Source organism: Megalopta genalis, unplaced genomic scaffold (genome assembly GCF_051020955.1).
Source record: "Megalopta genalis isolate 19385.01 unplaced genomic scaffold, iyMegGena1_principal scaffold0314, whole genome shotgun sequence".
Classification (NCBI taxonomy): Eukaryota; Metazoa; Arthropoda; class Insecta; order Hymenoptera; family Halictidae; genus Megalopta; species Megalopta genalis.
The window spans coordinates 80,001-95,000 of NW_027476383.1; the positions used below are offsets into that span (position 1 = coordinate 80,001).

The 15,000-nt window shown below is 37.5% G+C and overlaps 2 non-coding genes across 2 annotated transcripts; both read right to left on the reverse strand.

Moving 5' to 3' along the window:
• Nucleotides 1-387: 387 nt before the first annotated feature.
• LOC143263075 (5.8S ribosomal RNA) lies at nt 388-542 on the reverse strand. The gene has a single exon (XR_013036651.1). It is a non-coding gene; the product is annotated as a 5.8S ribosomal RNA (ribosomal RNA).
• A 1,333-nt stretch (nt 543-1,875) lies between these two features.
• On the reverse strand, nt 1,876-3,796 carry LOC143263071 (small subunit ribosomal RNA). The gene has a single exon (XR_013036647.1). It is a non-coding gene; the product is annotated as a small subunit ribosomal RNA (ribosomal RNA).
• Between the last annotated feature and the right edge of the window lie 11,204 nt (nt 3,797-15,000).

Here is a 15,000-nt window from a genome sequence, read left to right on the forward strand (position 1 = left end):
TCACATAGGACAGACTCGTGTAGTACGCTTTCGTGGGTTAAACCCATCTCGTTTCATTTCAGGCGACGTCGGGAGCGCGTTGAAAATGTACCAGTGAAATCTCGATAGTTCTACGGATACGAATCGTCCCGAAAAAGATTTTGTCACCGCTTCGAAGCGGTGTTTCAGACGGGCGGACGTATATAAAACATATACAACACACGACACCGCCTTCCACACTCACGCTAGTTCGAACACGATTTCCATCTCTCTCGAAGACTGTTAGACGTACGTAAAATTTCTCAATATTCATAGGACCGCGACAAACGCCGACGAAGCGCCCATCATTCGCTCGTACGTATATAGGCAACAAGTGCCATCAACGCAAGCAGTTTATAAGTACGTAAACGACCCTCAGCCAGGCGTGGTCCAGGAATTGTATCCGTGGACCGCAATGTGCGTTCGAAATGTCGATGTTCATGTGTCCTGCAGTTCACACGTTGACGCGCAATTAGCTGCGTTCTTCATCGACCCACGAGCCAAGTGATCCACCGTTCAGGGTAATTTTTCCCTTTTATTCTCTCATATATAATATAATGTGTATTTGCTATCCACCACATTTTTGTGTTATATTTCGGAACAAGCCGATACCCGAAGAGCTCCAACCAGCGCGCGAAGGAGATTCGGGAGTCGTCGTACAACGACATAATTGTCCCTTAAAGAACGAGATATTTCCGTCGAAACCATATATATATGTACGAGCAAATCCAAAACCACTGTTTTCTTGCAAGTTCGACGGTCGGAGCGAATAGAACATTGAAAAGCCTTCTATCGAAGAAACACAGAGAGTATATCACCTCCAAAAACGACGGGGATATGGATATTCAAACTGGACAATTATCAACCCGATACTGGATTCGAAAAGTTTCTCTCTCCTTTCGTCGTTATTTACACCGGACGGACTCACGGCCGGCTCTAGCTGGGTGTCATATATATATATACGTCCCACGCTCATGCTGCCACTAGCGCGCAACAGAGTAGGGTGTCAATGACAACGACACAGCATTGAAACGAGCTACACAAGCCGGTCTCTCTTGATACCAATGTAAACGAGCATTAAGTTATCTTCAGACTGCCCGATATTTTCGTCCTTTGGACTTTCCCAACGATTCCTTTTTTTCTTTTTTTTTTACACACCACAGCGAAGACTTGAGGAAGCGTGATTAGCACGCTCGCATCCCTCCCTGTCCTACTACAACTGTGTGTGTGTGTGTAAAGAAAGAAAAAAGAATACATTGGCTTTCTCTCTATCGAGAAGATGGCCTACGCAACGCAGATCAAAGGCCTAATACGTGTAATATAATACGCGTCTGGCCGTGTATAAATCACGCACGAATGATCTGGTCGGGCCCAACTCTTCTCGTACGCTTATTTTTCCGTGTTGGGGCACTATCATAAAATCACACAAACCCCAACACGTGTGTGTCTTGGAAGGAAGATGGCCTACGCAACGCAGATCAAAGGCCTAATACGTGTAGTACACACGTCTGCCGTGTAAATCACGCACGAATGATCTGGTCGGGCCCAACTCTTCTCCACCACACCACATCCCAACTTTGTACATTTTTATATATTTTTGTGCGTTGGGGCACCTTCATAATCACAAACCCCAACAACACATATATCTCTCTCTCTTTGAAAGATTTGTTGTGGCCTACGCAACGCAGATCAAAGGCCTAATACGTGTAGTACACACGTCTGGCCGTGTAAATCACGCACGAATGATCTGGCGGGCTCAACAATATCTTTTTTTTTTATATGAATTCTTATCCACAAACTAATCGAATTCATTTTCTCTCCTCCTCTCCTCTCTCTTTGAGATATATTGGAACATTGTAATGATCCTTCCGCAGGTTCACCTACGGAAACCTTGTTACGACTTTTACTTCCTCTAAATAATCAAGTTTGGTCATCTTCCCGGCATCATCGGCAATGCCGAAACATTGCCGCGCACCAGTCCGAAGACCTCACTAAATCATTCAATCGGTAGTAGCGACGGGCGGTGTGTACAAAGGGCAGGGACGTAATCAACGCGAGCTTATGACTCGCGCTTACTGGGAATTCCTCGTTCATGGGGAATAATTGCAAGCCCCAATCCCTAGCACGAAGGAGGTTCAGCGGGTTACCCGGGCCTTTCGGCCAGGGAACACACGCTGATTCCTTCAGTGTAGCGCGCGTGCGGCCCAGAACATCTAAGGGCATCACAGACCTGTTATTGCTCAATCTCGTGCGGCTAGAAGCCGCCTGTCCCTCTAAGAAGATTTGTTTGTACGTTGGTAGTAAAAACCCCACCGGCAGAAGCCGAGAGCCTTCGAGATACCATAATTACGTCTATTTAGCAGGCTAGAGTCTCGTTCGTTATCGGAATTAACCAGACAAATCGCTCCACCAACTAAGAACGGCCATGCACCACCACCCACCGAATCAAGAAAGAGCTATCAATCTGTCAATCCTTCCGGTGTCCGGGCCTGGTGAGGTTTCCCGTGTTGAGTCAAATTAAGCCGCAGGCTCCACTCCTGGTGGTGCCCTTCCGTCAATTCCTTTAAGTTTCAGCTTTGCAACCATACTTCCCCCGGAACCCAAAAGCTTTGGTTTCCCGGAAGCTGCCCGCCGAGTCATCGTAGGAACTTCGGCGGATCGCTAGCTGGCATCGTTTATGGTTAGAACTAGGGCGGTATCTGATCGCCTTCGAACCTCTAACTTTCGTTCTTGATTAATGAAAACATTTTTGGCAAATGCTTTCGCTTCTGTCCGTCTTGCGACGATCCAAGAATTTCACCTCTAACGTCGCAATACGAATGCCCCCATCTGTCCCTATTAATCATTACCTCGGGGTTCCGAAAACCAACAAAATAGAACCGAGGTCCTATTCCATTATTCCATGCACACAGTATTCAGGCGAAGGTAGCCTGCTTTGAGCACTCTAATTTGTTCAAAGTAAACGTACCGGCCCACCTCGACACTCAGTGAAGAGCACCGCGATGGGATATTAGTTGGACCGCCCCGTGAAGAGCAAAGCCCACCGGTAGGACGTACCACATAATGCCAGTTAAACACCGCGAGCGATGAACCGACACTGTGACACACAGATTCAACTACGAGCTTTTTAACCGCAACAACTTTAATATACGCTATTGGAGCTGGAATTACCGCGGCTGCTGGCACCAGACTTGCCCTCCAATGGAACCTCGTTAAAGGATTTAAAGTGTACTCATTCCGATTACGGGGCCTCGGATGAGTCCCGTATCGTTATTTTTCGTCACTACCTCCCCGTGCCGGGAGTGGGTAATTTGCGCGCCTGCTGCCTTCCTTGGATGTGGTAGCCGTTTCTCAGGCTCCCTCTCCGGAATCGAACCCTGATTCCCCGTTACCCGTTACAACCATGGTAGGCGCAGAACCTACCATCGACAGTTGATAAGGCAGACATTTGAAAGATGCGTCGCCGGTGCTATAAGACCATGCGATCAGCACAAAGTTATTCAGAGTCACCAAAGCAAACGATGGACGAGTGTAAACACCCGCCACCGATTGGTTTTGATCTAATAAAAGCGTTCCTACCATCTCTGGTCGGAACTCTGTTTTGCATGTATTAGCTCTAGAATTACCACAGTTATCCAAGTAAATTTTAGTACGATCTAAGAAACCATAACTGATTTAATGAGCCATTCGCGGTTTCACCTTAATACGGCATGTACTGAGACATGCATGGCTTAATCTTTGAGACAAGCATATGACTACTGGCAGGATCAACCAGGGAACTATACAATATGTATATATAAAATGGACAAAATTTAAATCCTTTTCCATCGTCGCCTGTTTCATATATATATGTCAGGTCGACACACCACTTTTCTCTTTCAAATATGTACAAGTTTTGCCACATTCCGCGCTTGTAACATATCTTCTTTAACGCTCAATTTCTTTCATTTTTCTACCATACAGATATTTTACCGTACGCCCAAAAACGTACGTATTATATTTTTGTTCTATCATAAAATCACATTTTTCTACGTACGCCAGCTTCGTACGTTTCTATCTTTGCCTTCATAAAATCACAAGATAATTTTATCTTCAAGAGTCTCGCTATTAACATCTTGTAAGATAAATGTACGTCCCAGCTAAAACGTACAAATACTTCAAATTAAGTAATAATATATCATCGCTATTGACAAATTTTTAAGATCCAAGACACAGTTCTCTCTATATGTTTTAATATTTTTTATGTACTCAAATATATTCAAAGGAAAAAGTACATGGGTGATGCCATAGTCGTGGAAGCGCGTACGCTCACGCTGATCTTCTGACCGCCGGAAGCACGAAACCTCTGATCTGGGCAAAATCGGCAAGCCGAGGAAGAACGGACAGGACACATGCTGGACTGGCGAGAAAGCGTGTTCTTCCGCTCGCGCTAGGCATTTCGATTTCTGACACCTCTTGATTTAAAAAATCAGTTTTTTGATAGTTTTCTCTCTCCACTGGGCTATTCATTTTAGCCACAGTTTTCAATTGGTACGATTTGCTTCCAAATCTTACAGATGCATTTTAAAAAATTTTTCCATCGCTCGGACAGAAGAGTCGATTGCTCAGTGAGTACGAGTATACATACAAAGTGCATACGGGTAACCAACCCCGTAGGGCTTGCCACATATGGGCCATTCGGTCAAAGACACCGACCCGTGGCCACGCTGTGTGGAGAAAAGTCCGTAACGTAAACGGCACGAAACAGTCAGGACCGAAGCCCCGAAGGAGCTCTGAGACAGCTTCTCGACCGAGATCGTAGAATTGGCCCAAAACCCGCTCTGCTCCGTCCGCCTCGCACGGACCGTGTATCTCTTATAGATACCGAACGGCCGGCAAGGACGCCGGCGCCGCCGGCCGAATAGCACGCGCGCTTATGAGTGTAAACCGCCGCGGCAACAGACCGCCCGGCCGTGCTGTTGTAACATAGCGCGTGAACGAACGAAAAAAAAATTTATAGTAAACATTAAAATAAATTACATTACCGTAAACTAGACAAAAAATTACACATTTTTTCCCAATATGAAAATTTTCACAAACTTTTCAAAGTCCCATCGCATCGAGTAAACTTTTTTAATAACGCTTCCGCACGATTCTAAATGCTTAATCCATATGTGAAATCGTTCACTGATCACGAATATCGTATTTAAAAAAATTACAAAAATTTATTTTTCAAAATAATCAAAAAAAACCGAAAAATCACAAGAGTAAAGTACCATTATTTTAAACAATATGTCGTTCTAAATGCTTAATCCCTATGTAAAAAAGTTATCTAAGCAAGAATATGTAATTGAAAAAAATTAGAAAAATTTATTTTAGCCGTAAATCGAAAATAATGGGGACACCGGAGCTGTTCGAAGCGCCGAGACGCGCCGCGTACGGCCGAATATTTTCTAAGTCCCAACGTACCGATCAAGAGTAAAGTACCATTTTCCTACATTAGATTTCGTTCTAAATGCTTAATCCCTATGTAAAAACGTTAGTTAAGCAAGAATATCGTATTTTTAAAAAAATCTAATGATAGGATTTTCCAGAAAATTGAAAAAACCGAAAAATGTCAAGAGTAAAGTGCCATTTTCTGACATTAGATTTCGTTCTAAATGCTTAATCCCTATGTAGAAACGTTAGTTAAGCAAGAATATCGTATTTTTAAAAAAATCTAATGATAGGATTTTTCAGAAAATTGAAAAAACCGTAAAATGTCAAGAGTAAAGTGCCCTTATTTTAAACAATGTATCGTTCTAAATGCTTAATCCCTATGTAAAAAAGTTATTTTAGCAGGAATATGTTATTGAAAAAAATTAGAAAAATTTATTTTAGCCGTAAATCGAAAATAATGGGGACACCGGAGCTGTTCGAAGCGCCGAGCGCGCCGCGTACGCCCGAATATTTTCAAAGTCCCAACGTACCGATCAAGAGTAAAGTACCATTTTCCTACATTAGATTTCGTTCTAAATGCTTAATCCCTATGTAAAAACGTTAGTTAAGCAAGAATATCGTATTTTTAAAAAAATCTAATGATAGGATTTTCCAGAAAATTGAAAAAACCGAAAAATGTCAAGAGTAAAGTGCCATTTTCTGACATTAGATTTCGTTCTAAATGCTTAATCCCTATGTAGAAACGTTAGTTAAGCAAGAATATCGTATTTTTAAAAAAATCTAATGATAGGATTTTTCAGAAAATTGAAAAAACCGTAAAATGTCAAGAGTAAAGTGCCCTTATTTTAAACAATGTATCGTTCTAAATGCTTAATCCCTATGTAAAAAAGTTATTTAAGCAGGAATATGTTATTGAAAAAAATTAGAAAAATTTATTTTAGCCGTAAATCGAAAATAATGGATCGAGCGAATCGGTCGATTGCGCCGAGACGCGCTATGATGCAACAGACGAGCGATTGGAACGCCCGAATATTTTCAAAGTCCCAACGTACCGATCAAGAGTAAAGTACCATTTTCCTACATTAGATTTCGTTCTAAATGCTTAATCCCTATGTAAAAACGTTAGTTAAGCAAGAATATCGTATTTTTAAAAAAATCTAATGATAGGATTTTCCAGAAAATTGAAAAAACCGAAAAATGTCAAGAGTAAAGTGCCATTTTCTGACATTAGATTTCGTTCTAAATGCTTAATCCCTATGTAGAAACGTTAGTTAAGCAAGAATATCGTATTTTTAAAAAAATCTAATGATAGGATTTTTCAGAAAATTGAAAAAACCGTAAAATGTCAAGAGTAAAGTGCCCTTATTTTAAACAATGTATCGTTCTAAATGCTTAATCCCTATGTAAAAAAGTTATTTAAGCAGGAATATGTTATTGAAAAAAATTAGAAAAATTTATTTTAGCCGTAAATCGAAAATAATGGATCGAGCGAATCGGTCGATTGCGCCGAGACGCGCTATGATGCAACAGACGAGCGATTGGAACGCCCGAATATTTTCAAAGTCCCAACGTACCGATCAAGAGTAAAGTACCATTTTCCTACATTAGATTTCGTTCTAAATGCTTAATCCCTATGTAAAAACGTTAGTTAAGCAAGAATATCGTATTTTTAAAAAAATCTAATGATAGGATTTTTCAGAAAATTGAAAAAACCGTAAAATGTCAAGAGTAAAGTGCCCTTATTTTAAACAATGTATCGTTCTAAATGCTTAATCCCTATGTAAAAAAGTTATTTTAGCAGGAATATGTTATTGAAAAAAATTAGAAAAATTTATTTTAGCCGTAAATCGAAAATAATGGGGACACCGGAGCTGTTCGAAGCGCCGAGCGCGCCGCGTACGCCCGAATATTTTCAAAGTCCCAACGTACCGATCAAGAGTAAAGTACCATTTTCCTACATTAGATTTCGTTCTAAATGCTTAATCCCTATGTAAAAACGTTAGTTAAGCAAGAATATCGTATTTTTAAAAAAATCTAATGATAGGATTTTCCAGAAAATTGAAAAAACCGAAAAATGTCAAGAGTAAAGTGCCATTTTCTGACATTAGATTTCGTTCTAAATGCTTAATCCCTATGTAGAAACGTTAGTTAAGCAAGAATATCGTATTTTTAAAAAAATCTAATGATAGGATTTTTCAGAAAATTGAAAAAACCGTAAAATGTCAAGAGTAAAGTGCCCTTATTTTAAACAATGTATCGTTCTAAATGCTTAATCCCTATGTAAAAAAGTTATTTAAGCAGGAATATGTTATTGAAAAAAATTAGAAAAATTTATTTTAGCCGTAAATCGAAAATAATGGATCGAGCGAATCGGTCGATTGCGCCGAGACGCGCTATGATGCAACAGACGAGCGATTGGAACGCCCGAATATTTTCAAAGTCCCAACGTACCGATCAAGAGTAAAGTACCATTTTCCTACATTAGATTTCGTTCTAAATGCTTAATCCCTATGTAAAAACGTTAGTTAAGCAAGAATATCGTATTTTTAAAAAAATCTAATGATAGGATTTTCCAGAAAATTGAAAAAACCGAAAAATGTCAAGAGTAAAGTGCCATTTTCTGACATTAGATTTCGTTCTAAATGCTTAATCCCTATGTAGAAACGTTAGTTAAGCAAGAATATCGTATTTTTAAAAAAATCTAATGATAGGATTTTTCAGAAAATTGAAAAAACCGTAAAATGTCAAGAGTAAAGTGCCCTTATTTTAAACAATGTATCGTTCTAAATGCTTAATCCCTATGTAAAAAAGTTATTTAAGCAGGAATATGTTATTGAAAAAAATTAGAAAAATTTATTTTAGCCGTAAATCGAAAATAATGGATCGAGCGAATCGGTCGATTGCGCCGAGACGCGCTATGATGCAACAGACGAGCGATTGGAACGCCCGAATATTTTCAAAGTCCCAACGTACCGATCAAGAGTAAAGTACCATTTTCCTACATTAGATTTCGTTCTAAATGCTTAATCCCTATGTAAAAACGTTAGTTAAGCAAGAATATCGTATTTTTAAAAAAATCTAATGATAGGATTTTCCAGAAAATTGAAAAAACCGAAAAATGTCAAGAGTAAAGTGCCATTTTCTGACATTAGATTTCGTTCTAAATGCTTAATCCCTATGTAGAAACGTTAGTTAAGCAAGAATATCGTATTTTTAAAAAAATCTAATGATAGGATTTTTCAGAAAATTGAAAAAACCGTAAAATGTCAAGAGTAAAGTGCCCTTATTTTAAACAATGTATCGTTCTAAATGCTTAATCCCTATGTAAAAAAGTTATTTTAGCAGGAATATGTTATTGAAAAAAATTAGAAAAATTTATTTTAGCCGTAAATCGAAAATAATGGATCGAGCGAATCGGTCGATTGCGCCGAGACGCGCTATGATGCAACAGACGAGCGATTGGAACGCCCGAATATTTTCAAAGTCCCAACGTACCGATCAAGAGTAAAGTACCATTTTCCTACATTAGATTTCGTTCTAAATGCTTAATCCCTATGTAAAAACGTTAGTTAAGCAAGAATATCGTATTTTTAAAAAAATCTAATGATAGGATTTCCCAGAAAATTGAAAAAACCGAAAAATGTCAAGAGTAAAGTGCCATTTTCTGACATTAGATTTCGTTCTAAATGCTTAATCCCTATGTAGAAACGTTAGTTAAGCAAGAATATCGTATTTTTAAAAAAATCTAATGATAGGATTTTTCAGAAAATTGAAAAAACCGTAAAATGTCAAGAGTAAAGTGCCCTTATTTTAAACAATGTATCGTTCTAAATGCTTAATCCCTATGTAAAAAAGTTATTTAAGCAGGAATATGTTATTGAAAAAAATTAGAAAAATTTATTTTAGCCGTAAATCGAAAATAATGGATCGAGCGAATCGGTCGATTGCGCCGAGACGCGCTATGATGCAACAGACGAGCGATTGGAACCCCCGAATATTTTCAAAGTCCCAACGTACCGATCAAGAGTAAAGTACCATTTTCCTACATTAGATTTCGTTCTAAATGCTTAATCCCTATGTAGAAACGTTAGTTAAGCAAGAATATCGTATTTTTAAAAAAATCTAATGATAGGATTTTTCAGAAAATTGAAAAAACCGTAAAATGTCAAGAGTAAAGTGCCCTTATTTTACACAATGTATCGTTCTAAATGCTTAATCCCTATGTAAAAAAGTTATTTTAGCAGGAATATGTTATTGAAAAAAATTAGAAAAATTTATTTTAGCCGTAAATCGAAAATAATGGGGACACCGGAGCTGTTCGAAGCGCCGAGCGCGCCGCGTACGCCCGAATATTTTCAAAGTCCCAACGTACCGATCAAGAGTAAAGTACCATTTTCCTACATTAGATTTCGTTCTAAATGCTTAATCCCTATGTAAAAACGTTAGTTAAGCAAGAATATCGTATTTTTAAAAAAATCTAATGATAGGATTTTCCAGAAAATTGAAAAAACCGAAAAATGTCAAGAGTAAAGTGCCATTTTCTGACATTAGATTTCGTTCTAAATGCTTAATCCCTATGTAGAAACGTTAGTTAAGCAAGAATATCGTATTTTTAAAAAAATCTAATGATAGGATTTTTCAGAAAATTGAAAAAACCGTAAAATGTCAAGAGTAAAGTGCCCTTATTTTAAACAATGTATCGTTCTAAATGCTTAATCCCTATGTAAAAAAGTTATTTAAGCAGGAATATGTTATTGAAAAAAATTAGAAAAATTTATTTTAGCCGTAAATCGAAAATAATGGATCGAGCGAATCGGTCGATTGCGCCGAGACGCGCTATGATGCAACAGACGAGCGATTGGAACGCCCGAATATTTTCAAAGTCCCAACGTACCGATCAAGAGTAAAGTACCATTTTCCTACATTAGATTTCGTTCTAAATGCTTAATCCCTATGTAAAAACGTTAGTTAAGCAAGAATATCGTATTTTTAAAAAAATCTAATGATAGGATTTTCCAGAAAATTGAAAAAACCGAAAAATGTCAAGAGTAAAGTGCCATTTTCTGACATTAGATTTCGTTCTAAATGCTTAATCCCTATGTAGAAACGTTAGTTAAGCAAGAATATCGTATTTTTAAAAAAATCTAATGATAGGATTTTTCAGAAAATTGAAAACACCGTAAAATGTCAAGAGTAAAGTGCCCTTATTTTAAACAATGTATCGTTCTAATTGCTTAATCCCTATGTAAAAAAGTTATTTTAGCAGGAATATGTTATTGAAAAAAATTAGAAAAATTTATTTTAGCCGTAAATCGAAAATAATGGATCGAGCGAATCGGTCGATTGCGCCGAGACGCGCTATGATGCAACAGACGAGCGATTGGAACCCCCGAATATTTTCAAAGTCCCAACGTACCGATCAAGAGTAAAGTACCATTTTCCTACATTAGATTTCGTTCTAAATGCTTAATCCCTATGTAGAAACGTTAGTTAAGCAAGAATATCGTATTTTTAAAAAAATCTAATGATAGGATTTTTCAGAAAATTGAAAAAACCGAAAAATGTCAAGAGTAAAGTGCCATTTTCTGACATTAGATTTCGTTCTAAATGCTTAATCCCTATGTAGAAACGTTAGTTAAGCAAGAATATCGTATTTTTAAAAAAATCTAATGATAGGATTTTTCAGAAAATTGAAAAAACCGTAAAATGTCAAGAGTAAAGTGCCCTTATTTTAAACAATGTATCGTTCTAAATGCTTAATCCCTATGTAAAAAAGTTATTTTAGCAGGAATATGTTATTGAAAAAAATTAGAAAAATTTATTTTAGCCGTAAATCGAAAATAATGGGGACACCGGAGCTGTTCGAAGCGCCGAGCGCGCCGCGTACGCCCGAATATTTTCAAAGTCCCAACGTACCGATCAAGAGTAAAGTACCATTTTCCTACATTAGATTTCGTTCTAAATGCTTAATCCCTATGTAAAAACGTTAGTTAAGCAAGAATATCGTATTTTTAAAAAAATCTAATGATAGGATTTTCCAGAAAATTGAAAAAACCGAAAAATGTCAAGAGTAAAGTGCCATTTTCTGACATTAGATTTCGTTCTAAATGCTTAATCCCTATGTAGAAACGTTAGTTAAGCAAGAATATCGTATTTTTAAAAAAATCTAATGATAGGATTTTTCAGAAAATTGAAAAAACCGTAAAATGTCAAGAGTAAAGTGCCCTTATTTTAAACAATGTATCGTTCTAAATGCTTAATCCCTATGTAAAAAAGTTATTTAAGCAGGAATATGTTATTGAAAAAAATTAGAAAAATTTATTTTAGCCGTAAATCGAAAATAATGGATCGAGCGAATCGGTCGATTGCGCCGAGACGCGCTATGATGCAACAGACGAGCGATTGGAACGCCCGAATATTTTCAAAGTCCCAACGTACCGATCAAGAGTAAAGTACCATTTTCCTACATTAGATTTCGTTCTAAATGCTTAATCCCTATGTAAAAACGTTAGTTAAGCAAGAATATCGTATTTTTAAAAAAATCTAATGATAGGATTTTCCAGAAAATTGAAAAAACCGAAAAATGTCAAGAGTAAAGTGCCATTTTCTGACATTAGATTTCGTTCTAAATGCTTAATCCCTATGTAGAAACGTTAGTTAAGCAAGAATATCGTATTTTTAAAAAAATCTAATGATAGGATTTTTCAGAAAATTGAAAACACCGTAAAATGTCAAGAGTAAAGTGCCCTTATTTTAAACAATGTATCGTTCTAAATGCTTAATCCCTATGTAAAAAAGTTATTTTAGCAGGAATATGTTATTGAAAAAAATTAGAAAAATTTATTTTAGCCGTAAATCGAAAAGAAGTCTGTTCGTTTCTCTGTCTCTCTCGCGCGATCGAACTATCGATGTTTCCCGACAAACTATTGGAAGTTTAATTAAACTTTATACATGAAATTAGTCGTTTTGATCCCCGCTACACAGCCGTATACTTTTTATAATTTTGTGGAATCGGGAACCTTGAAATATTTATCATAACGCGGATCGACTGTCTCTGTCTCTTTCTAGATCGGAAGAATCGATGTTTCCCGGCAAACTATTGGGAGTTTAATTAAACTTTATACATGAAATTACTCGTTCTGATCCCCGCTACACAGCCGTAAACTTTTTATAAATTTGTGGAATCGGGAACCTCGAAATATTTATCATAACGCGGATCGACTGTCTCTGTCTCTTTCTAGATCGGAAGAATCGATGTTTCCCGGAAAACTATTGGGAGTTTAATTAAACTTTATACATGAAATTACTCGTTCTGATCCCCGCTACACAGCCGTATACTTTTTATAATTTTGTGGAATCGGGAACCTTGAAATATTTATCATAACGCGGATCGACTGTCTCTGTCTCTTTCTAGATCGGAAGAATCGATGTTTCCCGGCAAACTATTGGGAGTTTAATTAAACTTTATACATGAAATTACTCGTTCTGATCCCCGCTACACAGCCGTATACTTTTTATAATTTTGTGGAATCGGGAACCTCGAAATATTTATCATAACGCGGATCGACTGTCTCTGTCTCTTTCTAGATCGGAAGAATCGATGTTTCCCGGAAAACTATTGGGAGTTTAATTAAACTTTATACATGAAATTACTCGTTCTGATCCCCGCTACACAGCCGTAAACTTTTTATAAATTTGTGGAATCGGGAACCTCGAAATATTTATCATAACGCGGATCGACTGTCTCTGTCTCTTTCTAGATCGGAAGAATCGATGTTTCCCGGCAAACTATTGGGAGTTTAATTAAACTTTATACATGAAATTACTCGTTTTGATCCCCGCTACACAGCCGTATACTTTTTATAATTTTGTGGAATCGGGAACCTTGAAATATTTATCATAACGCGGATCGACTGTCTCTGTCTCTTTCTAGATCGGAAGAATCGATGTTTCCCGGCAAACTATTGGGAGTTTAATTAAACTTTATACATGAAATTACTCGTTCTGATCCCCGCTACACAGCCGTAAACTTTTTATAAATTTGTGGAATCGGGAACCTCGAAATATTTATCATAACGCGGATCGACTGTCTCTGTCTCTTTCTAGATCGGAAGAATCGATGTTTCCCGGAAAACTATTGGGAGTTTAATTAAACTTTATACATGAAATTACTCGTTCTGATCCCCGCTACACAGCCGTATACTTTTTATAATTTTGTGGAATCGGGAACCTCGAAATATTTATCATAACGCGGATCGACTGTCTCTGTCTCTTTCTAGATCGGAAGAATCGATGTTTCCCGGAAAACTATTGGGAGTTTAATTAAACTTTATACATGAAATTACTCGTTCTGATCCCCGCTACACAGCCGTAAACTTTTTATAAATTTGTGGAATCGGGAACCTCGAAATATTTATCATAACGCGGATCGACTGTCTCTGTCTCTTTCTAGATCGGAAGAATCGATGTTTCCCGGCAAACTATTGGGAGATTAATTAAACTTTATACATGAAATTACTCGTTTTGATCCCCGCTACACAGCCGTATACTTTTTATAATTTTGTGGAATCGGGAACCTTGAAATATTTATCATAACGCGGATCGACTGTCTCTGTCTCTTTCTAGATCGGAAGAATCGATGTTTCCCGGCAAACTATTGGGAGTTTAATTAAACTTTATACATGAAATTACTCGTTCTGATCCCCGCTACACAGCCGTATACTTTTTATAATTTTGTGGAATCGGGAACCTCGAAATATTTATCATAACGCGGATCGACTGTCTCTGTCTCTTTCTAGATCGGAAGAATCGATGTTTCCCGGCAAACTATTGGGAGTTTAATTAAACTTTATACATGAAATTACTCGTTCTGATCCCCGCTACACAGCCGTATACTTTTTATAATTTTGTGGAATCGGGAACCTCGAAATATTTATCATAACGCGGATCGACTGTCTCTGTCTCTTTCTAGATCGGAAGAATCGATGTTTCCCGGCAAACTATTGGGAGTTTAATTAAACTTTATACATGAAATTACTCGTTCTGATCCCCGCTACACAGCCGTATACTTTTTATAATTTTGTGGAATCGGGAACCTCGAAATATTTATCATAACGCGGATCGACTGTCTCTGTCTCTTTCTAGATCGGAAGAATCGATGTTTCCCGGCAAACTATTGGGAGTTTAATTAAACTTTATACATGAAATTACTCGTTCTGATCCCCGCTACACAGCCGTATACTTTTTATAATTTTGTGGAATCGGGAACCTCGAAATATTTATCATAACGCGGATCGACTGTCTCTGTCTCTTTCTAGATCGGAAGAATCGATGTTTCCCGGCAAACTATTGGGAGTTTAATTAAACTTTATACATGAAATTACTCGTTTTGATCCCCGCTACACAGCCGTATACTTTTTATAATTTTGTGGAATCGGGAACCTTGAAATATTTAACATAACGCGGATCGACTGTCTCTGTCTCTTTCTAGATCGGAATAATCGATGTTTCCCGGCAAACTAATGGGATATTAATTAAACTTTATACACGAAATTACTCGTTTTG